The sequence below is a fragment of the Neopelma chrysocephalum genome, unplaced genomic scaffold, assembly GCF_003984885.1.
Source record: "Neopelma chrysocephalum unplaced genomic scaffold, ASM398488v2 Primary Assembly neopelma1_96513, whole genome shotgun sequence".
In the NCBI taxonomy this organism is placed as follows: Eukaryota; Metazoa; Chordata; class Aves; order Passeriformes; family Pipridae; genus Neopelma; species Neopelma chrysocephalum.
The window spans coordinates 81564-95674 of NW_020925159.1; positions in this window are offsets into that span (position 1 = coordinate 81564).

The following is a 14111-nucleotide window of genomic DNA, read 5'->3' on the forward strand; positions in this document are numbered from 1 at the left end:
TGAAAAAGTGTTTCCTGATTCTCAGACAGAACCTCCTATGTTTCAGCTTGTGCCCATTGCCTCTTCTCCTGTCACTGAGCACCACTGAAAAGAGCCTGTCTCCATCTTGTTTTCACCCTCCCTTCAGGTATTTATATACATTAATGAGATCCCCCCTGAACCTCCTCTTCTCTAGAATAAACAGTCCCATCTCTCTCAACCTTTCCTCATAGGAGAGGTGCTCTAGTCTCTTAATCATGTCCACAAGTCTCTCCTAATGAAGCACCTATGTGTCAGTCAGCACAGGAAGGGAGCTGGGACAACCACAAATACATGACTAAAACACAAAGAGTAATTTTTTTCCCGTTAACTCACCAACTGAGGGATCTCCGAAGCAACGTCCAGGCAGAGGCACACAAGCAGAGACGCAGGCACCATTACACTCAGTCCATGCTAGAGGATCACTGGCTTGCTGTTGACACTGGTTTATAAAGGGTTATTCCCAGCTGCAAGGTCACTTGAGCGATTTACAGTCCTCAACAGTCTTCTGCACTAATTCAGCAGCATCTGCATATGCTGTTAAAGCTGCTGCACACAGCCACTTATATAATGTTGGTGCAGCAGCATCCTGCCCATCGGGGCCCCTGATATTTTGTAATCGAACATATCCCTGTTGTATCTGATCCTCACTGGTTGTAGGACTTAATCGATCTTTTTCACACATTAATAAGTGGAGAGATGCAGCGCCACTATGCAAAGCTCGCAAAATCCATGCCAGTATGCCTTCCCCACTCTTCTCCTGGTAGACCTCTAAAAATTCCCTTAAGTCTTTCGGACTATAAGTGCATGTGATCTGTACTCCTCTGTCTGGCAGATCCCTCTGCCCCTCCACTTGTATGAGGGTTCATGCTTCTACCACCTCCCTATCTGCTAAATCTGGCTCAAACTCAATCTCGGAGTCCGAGGACTCACTCCAGATATTTCCATCTCACTCCTTGAGATCCCATCAAGATTTCATAGTGAGAGCACGAACTTGGGAAATTGAAACCTTACTTTTCCCACCTCTGTGCCTTTGTTTGTTAGCAATACATGCCACCAGCCATTCTACAGTGCATTGCTGCTGATGCCTGCTCAGCTGGTGCTAAGAAAAAAATCCAGGAGCCGTTAGCTGGGATGAGATAAGAAAGGGTTTAATTGTGCCAAGGCAAGAGATGGTAAACGACGCGCGTCCCGGGATGTGCCCGAGATGTTACATTTATAACAATATCTGGCCAATCCCAAGTGTGTCCTCCCCGTAACTTTTGCTCTGGTCCACCCCCTGGCCCACCTCCTGGAATTGGGTCTGGGGTGCTAATTGGGACCCTCTCTTCATCATCCTTCATCATCTTCGGGGTACAGAGAGCAGAGTCACCCAGTTCCTTGACTCTGTCCTGCGGTTTAGGCCAAGATACAAGCGTTCCCCAAACAAGACAGGCTTGCCTTGACTAAGAGACTAAACATTTTCTACTGGATATGGGAATAGGGTTGATATGGGGAGTATGGAATGGGGTAAGAGGCTTAAGGAATGTATAAACTAAGGGGTGCTAGGGGAGGAGGGAGAAAGGAATGCTTCTAAAATCTACTTCTATTACCTATAAAACTTATAAGGTAGAAAAATAAGAAAACCATTGGGGTTTAAGGCATCACTGCTCATAGTGCCGCTCTGATTGAGTAGTAATTACTTCTTGCACGATTGCCTTTGCATCTTGTAAAGTCCCGACTTCCTTTTCCAACTCTCTCACTTTGCTCTGCAATGCTATAACCTCACGGTTGAGAGCTCTAAGACCGGTAGCTAATAGCCATCCCAACTGTAGAAGCCCAGAAGATAAGGGGCTAATGTGTATATCTCAAACACCAGTAGTCGGATGTCTGTGGAGCCAACCAAGGATTGTGTGTAATAACATGCCGTGAGAAAGAACAGGATGTGGCTGGAGAAGGGGCCATACGGAGGTAGGGCAGCACTTTTCCAGGACAAACCTCCTTGTTCTAGTTCCTGGAGATAAGCACAACACAGTACAGTGCAAGCACAGGAATGAGACTGAGAAGTGGGCGTGGAATGTAGGGGGAGATCAAGATGACCCAAGACCCCCGAAGCCCTCTGACCCATTTCCAGAAAGGTCTGAAAGAACGAACTGCACATGATAACTAATTTTCATAGAAAGTGGGAAACTTATCTCCAGGGCGGGGAAAAGCTATCTATAAAAAGGTATCCCCACAAATCCCTGGTGGTGCCCCCAGGACCCTGGACAGGTGATCGGTGATAGGACCTGAGGGAATGGCATGAATCTCTCTCAGGAGAGATTTAGGTTGGATATTAGGAAAAGGTTCTTCTCCCAGAGGGTGAGCAGAGACTGGAACAGGCTCCCCAGGAAAGGTGGTCATGGCACCAAGCCTCTCTGAGTTCAAGAAATGTGTGGACAACGCTCAACATGTGATTTTTGGAGTTGTCCTGTGCAGAGCCAGGAGTTTGACTCGATCATCACTGTGAGTCCCTTTCAACTCAGGATATTCTATGATTCAATGATTATATGAACTCTTCTACCTCCTTTTCCCTCCCTGAGCAGCACAGGGAGACAGTGAATGGGGATTGCGATCCGTTCATAACTGTTCGTCTCTGCTACTCCTTCCTCCTCACACTCTTCCCCTGCTCCAGTGTGGAGTCCCTCCCACAGGATACAGTCCTTCATGATCTGCTCCAGCATGGGTCCTTTCCATGGGGTAACAAGTCCTGCCAGCAAACATGCTCCAGTGTGGACTGCTCTCCATGGGTTGCAGCTTCCTTCAAGGCACATCTGCCTGCTGCTGTGCATGGTCCTCCAAGGGCTGCAGTGTGGATATTTGCTCTGGTGTGGTGCTCTGTGGGTTGCAGGGGGACAACCTGTGTCACCACGGTCTTCTCCACAGGCTGCAGGGGAATCTGTTCTACTGCCTGTAGCAACTCCTCCCCCTCCTTCACTGACCTTGGTGTCTGCAGGTTTCTTTCTCTCACTCCACTCTCACAGCTGCTGATCTTTTTTTACCCTTTCTTAAACATGTTATCGCAGAGGCACTACCAACGTCACTGATTGCCTTAGGGGACTGCTGCAAAGAAGTAGAAGACTGAGTATGCAATTGAGAGTGTCCTGTTCACGATTACTGTGAAAGCAGCAAGACCCAGGCTTTGGGAAAGAGACTACATCCCTGTGCTCTTCAAGATCACAGCTACTGCAGAAAGAAGTGGACCAGTAAGAGCAGTGGGGGTGCTGCAGAGCTGAAAGACCATATTTATTTCTGGGCACAAAGGAGTAGCAGGTAGGATGGGGGTGATAAAAGAGTCGATGGGGCTGTTAAAAGAGCTGGTGGGACTGTTTTCCTGTTTCTAGGAAACCAGAAGAAAATTCACAACAGAACTGCTAATTATTTGCATTGCTGCAAGCATCTTGTTTGCAAGGGTTCATGGGGACCAGAAGGGCCCCATATGCAAACTGCTTTTCTGAACTTGGTGGGCCACTGAACATGTTTCCCACTAGGGTAGAAGACCTTGTCTCTGTAAGGGACTTCCCAGTTACTGCAGCCCCCTGCAAAGAGAGAGGCTCTACCTCTCTTTCTTTTGCTGTCATTCTTGGCCATGGCCTCTCTTTGTTTTCACCTCTCTTTCCGCTCCTCCTATGCCCCCTCCATCATCTCCCCCTGTGCCTCCTGACCCCCCTCTCTTTCTCTCAGCAGGTTTCAATCTTTCACTTGCTCTTGGTCTCTCTTGCCCTCTTTCAATCTCTGACTCTTGTGGTCCCTCACTCAGTTTTACCCTCTGTCTCTCAGCTCTTCCCTGCCCCTCTTGCTCTATCTCTCAGCATGCCTCAATATCTCTCAGCATCTTTCTGGTCTCTGTCTCCTTGCCTTTGGACTTCTCTTTCTCTCGATCTCAGTCTCTGCCTCTCTCAATCTCTCTTTTGCCCTCACCCCCTCTCTGTCCTCCCCTTCCTCAATCTCTCTGTTTCTCAGTCTTGCTCTTGCACAACTGTGTTTTGCTCCCCCCGCCACACCGCCCCGTGCTCTCTCGACCTCTGTCTCATCATCTACATTCCTGCTCCCCTCTATTTCATAGAATCTTAAAAATCATAGAATCATAGAATGCTTTGGGTTGAAAGGGGACCTTGAAGATCATCTAGTTCCAACCTCCCTGCCATGGGCAAGGACTCCTTCAACTAGACCAGGTTGCTCAGAGCTCCATCCAACCAGGCCTTGAACACCTCCAGGGATGGGGCATCCACAACTTCTCTGGGCAAACTGTTCCAGTGCCTCACCACCCTCACAGTAAAGAATTTCTTCCTAATATCTAATCTAAACCTACTCTCTTTTTATTTGAATCCATTCTCCCTTGTCCTGTCACTACATACCCTTGTAAATAGTAACCTTGTCTTTCCTGTAAGTTCCCTTCAGGTACTAGAAGGCAGCAATTAGGTCACCCCAAAGCCTTCTCTTTTCCAGGTTGAACAATCCCAATTCTCTCAGCCTTTCCTCATAGGAGAGGTACTCCATCCTTCTAGTCATCTTGGTGGCCTCCTCTGGACTCGCTCCAACAGGTCAATGTCCTTCCTGTGCTGGAGACCCCAGAGCTGGATGCAGCACTCCAGGTGGGGTCTCATGAGAGCAGAGGGGCAGAATCCCCTCCCTTGACTTTCTGGCCATGCTGCTTTTGATGCAGCCCAGGACACGGTTGGCTTTCTGGGCTGCAAGCACACGTTGCTGGCTCATGTCCAGCCTCTCATCCACCAGCACCCCCAAGTCCTTCTCGGCAGGGCTGCTCTCCATCTGTTCATTCCCCAGCCTGTATTGATACCGGGGGTTGCCCCAACTCAGGTGCAAGGACCTTGCACTTGGTCTTGTTAAACCTCATGAGATTCCCATGGGCCCACTTCTTGAGCCTGTCCAGGTCCCTCTGGATGGCATCCCGTCCTTCAGGTGTGTCAACCACATCACTCAACTTGTTATATGCAAACTTGCTGTGGGTGCACTTGATCCCTCTGTGTCAGTAATGAAGATATTAAATAACAGTGGTCCCAATACGGACCCTTGCGGGACACCACTCATCACTGATCCCCACTGGGACTCTGAGCCGCTGACCACTACCCTCTGGATGAGACCATCCAACCAATTCCTAATCCACCTAACAATCCACTGTTTCTCCCCTACTCTCTCCTCTCAGTCTCATCCATTATCTCTTCTCCTCTCTCACCCACCGGAGGGGTGGCACTGTGTGTAATAGAAGGGTTAGAATGTATGGAGCTCACAGTTGGCAATGGCACAGTTGAGAGCCTCTGGGTAAGTATCGTGGTTTGACCCTGGCCAGATGCCAGGGGCCTATTAAAACTACTCCACTACCATCCCTCCTCCCTTCTGCAGCTGGGCAGAGGAGAGAGGAAGAAAAAAAACAGCAAAGGAATTTCATGAGTAGAGATACGGATTGAGAGAAGGCAGTATTAGCAGGCAAAAAAAACTCAGAGTGAGGATAAAACATAAATTTATTACTAACAGAATAAGAGCTAAAGAGTGAAAAAATAAAACAGTCTTAAACACTTTCCAACCACTCCTCCTTCCTTCCATGTTCTCCCTCCTCCCCCTGCATCAGTGCAGGAAGAGAAGTCTATCCACAGGGCAACAGGTCTTCCAGGTCTGCTGCACCTGTATGTCACCCTTCCATGGGCTACAGGGAGCAGCCTGTTCCACCATGGTCTTCACCACGAACTATGGGGGAGCTAAAGCTCTGAGTCCTTCTCCTGTCCTGTGGGGTCCCTTCCCACGGGAGACAGTCCTTGATGAACCTCTCCAGCATGAGTCCATCCACCCCTCAGGCAACAGTTCTTTTCAATCTGTTGCCCTGTGGATGATTTCCCCAAGGGGGTGCAGTCCTTCATGGGTTGAGCTGTACTGACGTGGGTCTCCCACAGGGGCCACAAGTCCTACCCAGAAAAAACTGCTCTGGCATGGGCTTCCCTCTCCATGGGCCACAGATCTCCAGCAGGACTTTGCTCCATTTTGGGCCTCCCACAGGGGTCACAGACTCCTTCATGTATTTTCCTGCTCCAGCATGGACTCCTCCATAGGCTGCAGGAGGGTTTCTGCACTCCAATAGTTCTTTATGGGCTGCAGGGGCTTCAGCTCTAAGTCTTTGCCCTGCTTCTGGGGGAGGGGGGGGAAAGGACCCCCCCTTCCTCCTCCCCCCCCGACTGCACTGACCTTGGTGACTGCTTGTTCTCCCAGACCGGAATTTCTTCTGAGCCACAACCTTCTCTTCCCCTGTTCTTAAATATGTTATCACAGAAGCACATGTGTGGTGGTTTGAAACTCCCAAGGATCCAATTTTTTAGTTCAAGCCCCCCTCTCACAGTCTGCCCCTGTGAGAGGGTTTAGTGATGGTATGGACTTGATATCTTTTTCTCTTCATGTGGAGAGTTTTCAGACAAAACACAACCATTCGTTATTGGGGGAAGGGAAAAATATTTACAAAGGTTTATTTACTAACACCTATATATATATATATATTTACATTGAATTAAATTCCTCTTTTCCTTCAATAAAAGTCCAAGAAGGAAAGAGAAAAGTCTTTCTGTCACTGCACAGGCCACAGTTCCTTCGTTTCAGTTTTTTATGGCACTGGTTAGTGTCCTTCATTTTCCTAAGGCAGCAGATTTAAGTGTGGCAGTCAGGATTTTGGTTCTTACTTTGTGGAAATTCCAACCCCGAGCCCGAGCCTTCGGGGGATTTCCTTGTAGATCTTCACTCCTCTTGGGGTAGAACATTGAAGGCAGCTTTCAGTTCAGTCTTACCAAAGCTCTTTTGCTCTGTCTCAGCTTCCCAGCATGATAGAAGCAGCAGTAGCAGCAGCAGAGGGCACGGCTACCTCCCCCGTGTTCCATCCTAGTTCAACTCTCCGGACGACTCCGGGTTTCTTGGCTCCTCTGTCTCACTCTAGCTGCTGCTGCATTTTGGGACTCCCTAAAGGTTTGGAAGTCCACCCCTCCTCTTCAACAGGTCTCTGAGTTTTGGGAAATTAATACAGTCTTACCCCAAACCAGCTCTGTTGAGTTTTCCTCTGTTTCGTTGCCAGTTCTCCCTCCTGCAGGAACATCTCTGTGTCCTTCAGCCGGCTTCATGTTATCTTGTTACTACTAGCTATCTTTTTGGCTTTCAGCCATCGCTGTCTCTGTTCAGGACTGCTCCGCTGCCGCTTTCAATGTTTTCTGCTGCTGCTGACCGTAAGGAAATTCTCCCACCTCTTGATTACGGGACCCAATCCAGCTTTGACACTACACCGGGTCTCCTGTAGCCTCAGCTGGGGCTGGGGGCTCTTGTCCCCCAGAGGGGGCTCACTGGCCCCCTGCTTCCTTGTGGTTCAGATCATGGCTACCAACCTACTAAAACTACTTCACCACCTTCTCTTCCGTTGCTGTGGGTATGTAATTTCCGTAGGGCACATATGAACCTTTGATTGATTTAGTATTATCAGTGGGGCAAACCATTACTGCCCCAGAGAAAAGGTTTTTCAAACCACCACATTTTTGGTGGAGAATGCAGGCAGCGGAGCAAAAGACACAAAGAAGGGACCAAAGTATCCCCCTCAACCTGAGGGAGAATTATTCCTACCCCTCCAGACCCAATCTTCTCTTGGAGGCATGGATGATTGGAGGAAGCCCTTATCTTGGCACCCGAGAGACTACTCGCTACCTCCACCGGCTGGGTATCGTGAACGACGTAGAAGTCCATCTCCACGGTATGAACGACATAGAAGTTCATCTCCGCGGCGTGAACGGCGTAGAAGTCCATCTCCACGCCATGAACAACATAGAAGCTTATCCCCACGGCATGCCCAGTCCCCCCCTCCACATGAGAGATACAGAGAGGAGGCAGGAGCAGTTCCACGTAAGAGCGGAAGAGTAAAGAGGGATGTGGAAAAGATTCTACGTGGGAGAGATGGACAAGAAATAATGCAAGAAAGCGAAATTACACAATCACTGACCACAAGAGAGCTTCGAGATTTACGGAGAGATTATATGCGTTTGCCTGGTGAACAAGTCCTCACCTGGCTGGTGCGATGCTGGGACAAGGGAGCTGATAGTCACATAATTGAAGGTGATGAAGCACGACAAGTGGGATCCATTGCCCGAGACCCTAAGATAGAACAAGAAATGGGAAGGGAGAAAGCGGCGTCCAGTCTTTGGCTCCAAATCCTTCACGCTGTGAGGGCGAAATACCTGTTTAAGGAGTCCATGGAGAGTTCTTCGAGAAGGTGGAGGACTGCAGAAGAAGGCATCCAATACCTACGGGAATTGGTCATGCTGGAGATCGTCTACTCTGATCCAGAATATTATGACATCCAAGTTCCCGAGAATGTTCCTTGCACACAATCGATGTGGAAAAAGGTAATTCAAGGTGCCCCTAAACCGTATAGGTACTGCTTGATAACCACATATCATCCAAAGATGGATGAACCAAGTGTGGACACCATCTGTGCTTGGATGAGGAGCCGGGGCGAGAGCCCTGGGGGCTCTGCCCCCCCCCCAGCCCCCGGTTGGGGGGTTACGGGGACTCGGAACAGTGTTAAACTGGGCTGAGTGCCTGTAGTTAAGAGCTGGGGGAGTTTCTCTCCGATAAGCAGCAGTAGGAGACACTAAGAGCGGCGGCGGAGCAGCAGTGGATGGAGAAAAGCGGCGGCACAGAGCCAAGAGATAAGAGAAGCACCAAACAAACATGCAGCAAGCAGACAGAAAAACTTTTGCAAGCCAAGAGAGAGAGAGAGAGAGAGAGAAAAGCAGCAGAGAGAACTGAAGTACTACAGAGTTTGTTGGGGTAAGAACTGCAAAACTCCCCCAAACTTCGAGATCCCTCCAAAAAATGGAGGGGGTGGACTCCTATTAATTGGAAGTCCTAAATGTAGTGGTCCTGAGAGCTCAGCCAGGACGAAATGTGTGTGGAGGGGGTGACCTTGGGCCCCCCTTGCTGCTAAGCTTCAGAGAAGCTAGCAGCCATCTTGAGTCAGAGCATGGGAGCTCTGCATAGGGACTTGGATCCCCTGAAGATACCAGACTGTCACAAAGGCTTCTGTACTTCGTTGATATGACCGTGGTGGAGTAACCTTTGTCTGGGGTAACGCAGCCCACGGAAAGACCCTTCGTTTGGAGACGAGGAGCCGAGGGGCTTGGAGACCCCCCTCGTGTGCATTAGACTGCAACTGCTGCATTGGAAGAGAGAGACACTGCTAACTCTAGAGAGAGAGAGAACTGCTGCTCAGAGACTGGAAGGGGTCTTTTCTTCTTCTTCCCTCTTGGACTTTTATTTGGAGGGAGAAGAGATTTGGCCCATTGTAAATATTATTGTCATGGTAGAGATAGAGTTAAGATTGTATGTAATGGTATTATACTATTTATTTATGTGTACAGTCACTGTAATATAATTCCCTTCCCCCCATATTGAGTCTTGTGTTTTTGTCTGGAAAACCCATCTCACACTGGGTTGAGATGTGGGAGGGGGGCTAGAACAAGGGAATTGGATTTTGGGCTCTCAAACCATGACAACATGTCATTGGCTCAGCCTTGGCCAGCAGCAGGAAATCCCTCCTGGAACTGACTACCATTGGCTTTTCATAGGACAGTGAAAGCGTCTAGTAGCTTCTAACAGAAGCCACCCTATAGCCTCCCCCGCTACTAAAACCCAGCTACAGGTTAAACCCATGACAGTAAGAGAACCCCTGCAGAGAGAGAGGCTGTTTAACACAATGAGGATATTTTCCAGAGAGGACCACCACTTTTACTCCCAAGTCCGGAGTGGACATTTGAAAACCCAGATTTACCCCGACCCTGAAATTCAGCAGGGGTGCAACAGAATACCCCATGGCTTCTATAGAGCATGTTTGGCATTGGGAATGGCAAATCCAGAGTTTGGGGGATAGGGAATATGTAGAAGAATACAGATTTGTTAATTTAGATCAGGTATCACTACACAAAGCTTATGAAACATTTGTTCAGGGTATAGAGCATATTTCTGATTATTCATGCCAGCTGTTTGATCCTGGTGATTACATTGAGCTCCATCTTGAAGCTGTCAGCATTCACGAGTCTTTATAGTGTCTCAGTATTAATTTAAGTAATATGAATGTTGCAAATGTTTTAGACTGGGCTTGTACTCTCCTGCAAAGTAAGAGAGCCCTGTGTTTTGATCAGACTTTCCTCCTGGCTATCAGTTTTGTAAAACCTGTTGGGGGTCAGGTAAGCAGAATCCTGCAGTCTGTCCCCCATTTCAAAATTATAGACTAACAGTGGTGCTATTTAATTAATCTGAATAACAGTGATAATAGTCTCTGTTTTGCCACTGGCCACAGCTGAGTCAAATCAGCAATGGTGGCAGTGCCTCTGTGATAACATATTTAAGAAGGGGAAAAAAATGCTGTGCAACAGCAGCTGGAAGAGAGGAGTGAGAATATGTGAGAGAAACAACTCTGCAGACACCAAGATCAGTGATGAAAGAAGGGGAAGAGGTGCTCCAGGTGCTGGAGGTGAGATTCCCCTTTAGCCTGTGGTGAAGACCGTGGTGAGGGAGGCTCTTCCCTTGTAGCCCAAGGAGGTTAACAGTGGAACAGATATCCACCTGCAGCCCAGGAAGGACCCCACGCCAGAGAAGGTGGATGCGCCTGAAGGAGGCTGTGACCCTGTGGAGAGTCTGTCCTGGCAGGACCTGTGGACCTGTGAAGAGAGGAGCAGGTTTTGTGGCAGGACTTGTAACCCTGTGGGGGATCCACACTGGAGCAATCTATTCCTGAAAGACTGCATCCCATGGAGAGGACACATGCAAAGGACTCACATTGGAGAAAGTTCGTGGAAAGCTGTCTCCCATGGGAGGGATCTCATGCTGGAGCAGGGGCAAGAGTGTGAGGAGGAAGGAGTGGCAGTGTGCGATGAACTGACCACAATCCCCATTCCTTGTCCCTCTGCTCCACTCAGGGGGAGGAGTTAGAGAAATTGGGAATGAAGTTGAGACTGGGAAGAAGGGAGAGCTGGGGGAAAGGTGTTTTAAGATTTGGGAGGTTATTTCTTATTACACTACTCTGATCTGATTGGTAATAAATTAAATTAATTTCCCCAAGTCGAGTCTGTTTTGCCCATGATAGTAATCGGTGAGTGATCTCCCTGGCCTTATCTTGACCCAATAGCCTTTCATTGTAATTTTTTCTCCCCCTGTCCAACTGAGAAGGGAGAATGATAGAACAGCTTGGTGGGCATCTGGCATCCAGCTAAAGTCAACCCACCACAATATCCCAAGACCTGTTTCCTCCGTTTAAATGAGGAACATTATTATGGTGTTAAGGATGGCAGGAAGGTATATTGGTGGGAAACGTTTGTGATCTTATACACTGTAGAACTGTGGCCATAGCTGTAAATATTGTTGACTCTGCTTGTCTTGCAACTATACGGTTAACTTAGGAAGAAGGATAAGGTGCCCCAGCTGCAGACTACTGAGCAGGTCTGGGGACGTGTTTAGATAGGCACAAGGCCCTGGCTATTAAAAGAGGAATTGATTGTTTGGCTATGATTTTCTGTAAGAAGTACAAGGCCCATGCAGAAATCTATCATGAATGTAAAGGCTGAAAGTGAGGAATGTGCTATAAATAGATCTGTAATGTACACCAGCACCAGTGTTTCAAAAATCCATAAGGAGGACAGGGCTACAGTATCTGAGATGGAATGCATGCAGGAGACCAGGACACATATCTTGAATGATATTTTTTGCCATGGAATTAGCACTGAATACCCCATGGGATGAAGAAGGGGCAGAAAGGAAAACTGAATGAGAATTGGAGTTTAAAGGGGACACATCTCATAGACTTTATTCAGTTTTTTATGGACACAACGTTTTGGGGTTACATGTTCCTAGGCCATAACACCAAAGGCTATGATGTTGTTACTTAGCTTCTGAAGGAAAAAATGGATATGCAATTAATCCCCCATGGTAGTAAATGCACATTCATAGAAGTACCCAGCCTGAGTATATGTGGTGGGTTGACCTTGGACTGCAGCAAGATGCTCGCCCAGCTGCTCACTCACTCCCCCTCTTCAACAGGTGTAGTGGGTTGATCCTGGTTGGACACCAGGTACCCACTAAAGCCACTCTATCACTCCCCTCTGCAACTGGACAGAGGAGAGAAAATATAGCGAAGGGTTCATGAGTTAATCACTCATTGATCACCCTCATGGGCAAAACAGCATCAAAGTGGGGATATTAATTAAATTTCTTACTAACAGAATCAAAGCAGGAAAATGAGAAGCAAAATAAATCTTAAAACACCTTCCCCCCACCCCTCCCTCCTTCCCAAGTTCTACCTCCTTCCCCCCAGCAACGCAGGGAGACAGGGAATGGGGGTTACAGTCAGTTTATCACAGATTGTTTCTGCTGCTGCTCAGAGAGAGGAGTCCTTCCCCTGCTCCAGCATGGGGTCCCTCCCACAGAAGACAGTCCTCCACAAATTTCTCCAGTGTGAGTCTATTCCACAGGCAACAGTTCTTCACAAACTGCTGCAATGTGGATCCCTTTTCATGGGGTGCAGTCCTTCAGGCACAGGCTGCTCCAGCATGGGTCCCCCACAGGGCCACAAGTCCTATCAGGAAACCTGCTCCAGCATGGGCTACTCTCTCCACAGGTCAGCAGGTCCCTTGTTGCCGAAAAGCTCGGTATGAAGAACTGCTCAGAGACTTTGCATCTTTAAGCAGCAAAGATATTTATTGCAACATTGGGAGCAAGGTGGTTCTCACCACACAAAACTTGCTCAAAGGCATCAGTACAAAATTAAAGTATTTATACAGTGATGCCATACATATTCATACAATTTCAACATCTACCCATGCATATTAATAATAGATGGAATCTAGGCAGAGCTTAGGGCGGTGCTTTCCAAATTCTTCTCCTGGCACTGAATTTCGAGAGTAGATCTGGCTTTCCTCCTCAGTTCGGGGGTCGTCTTCTCATCTTCCTCATTCTGGCCTTTCTACCTTTCCATTGTTCTTGTCCTAACTACTGAAGCTTGCAGAAAGCCTTGGCTCTAGGCCTGTTTCTGCTATTCAAATGTCTACCTTGTCCTAATTTATTACCCCTAGGTTGATTGTATACCGTCTCTAGTATTCTTCTAGGTTTAGGTCCAATGAACAGAACAAAACAGCTCTTAGCAGCAGAACAAGTGCTGGGGGACTTTCTTAACAGGCCCAGATATCTCAGTTAACTCTTTTAGGCCTGACTCTCATTTCAGTCCCCCCTTTTCTTATGACTTGTGAATTGTTTCAAGTTTCAAAGGGTTTTGGTAGGTATTCATCACTGCCCACATTATCTGCATCCTTTTGATTATGGTACTCAATCTGTACCACAAACATTTAAGAAGGTCTTGCCTGCAGGAGCTGAGGAAAAAAACCTCCAAAGCAATTTAATTTGAGATAAGAAAAGGATTTAATTAAGTGACAAGATGCGCGCTCTGGCCGTGTACAGGTGTTACAATTTATAATATTGCCTGTCCAATCCCAAGTGTTTCCACCCCGTAGCTTTTGCCCTGGTCCACCCCCATCCCACCCCCTTGGAATTGGGGCTGGGAGCTTTTCGAGACCACTTCATCATCTTCGTCTTCTTCAGAGCACAAAGGGTACACGGTCACCCAGTTCTTGACTGTACTTTTGCGGTTCAGGCCAAGGCACAAGTGTTCTCTAAACAAAAGGGCCTACTCTTAAAGAGAGACTAATCATTTTCTACTGGAATTCAGGGGATATTGATATGGGAGCATGGAATAGAGTGATGGGGTTGGGGAATGGGTAAACTACTGTGCTAAAGGGTGAGTTAATAAGGGTTGCTGCTTCTAAAATCTACTTCTACTATATAACTACTTATAAAACTTAGAAAAATTAGGAAAATAAGAAAAAAACAGATAGACCTAAAGGCATCAAGGGATAGCAGAATTATTGCTACTACTAGGACCAATATAGGACGTATCAAATAGTGAAACACCTGTGTTGCCATGGGGGAATACCCTGTAAAGATGTCCCACCAATTATGTTCTCTCACTTGTTCCACTTTAGTTAGGATAG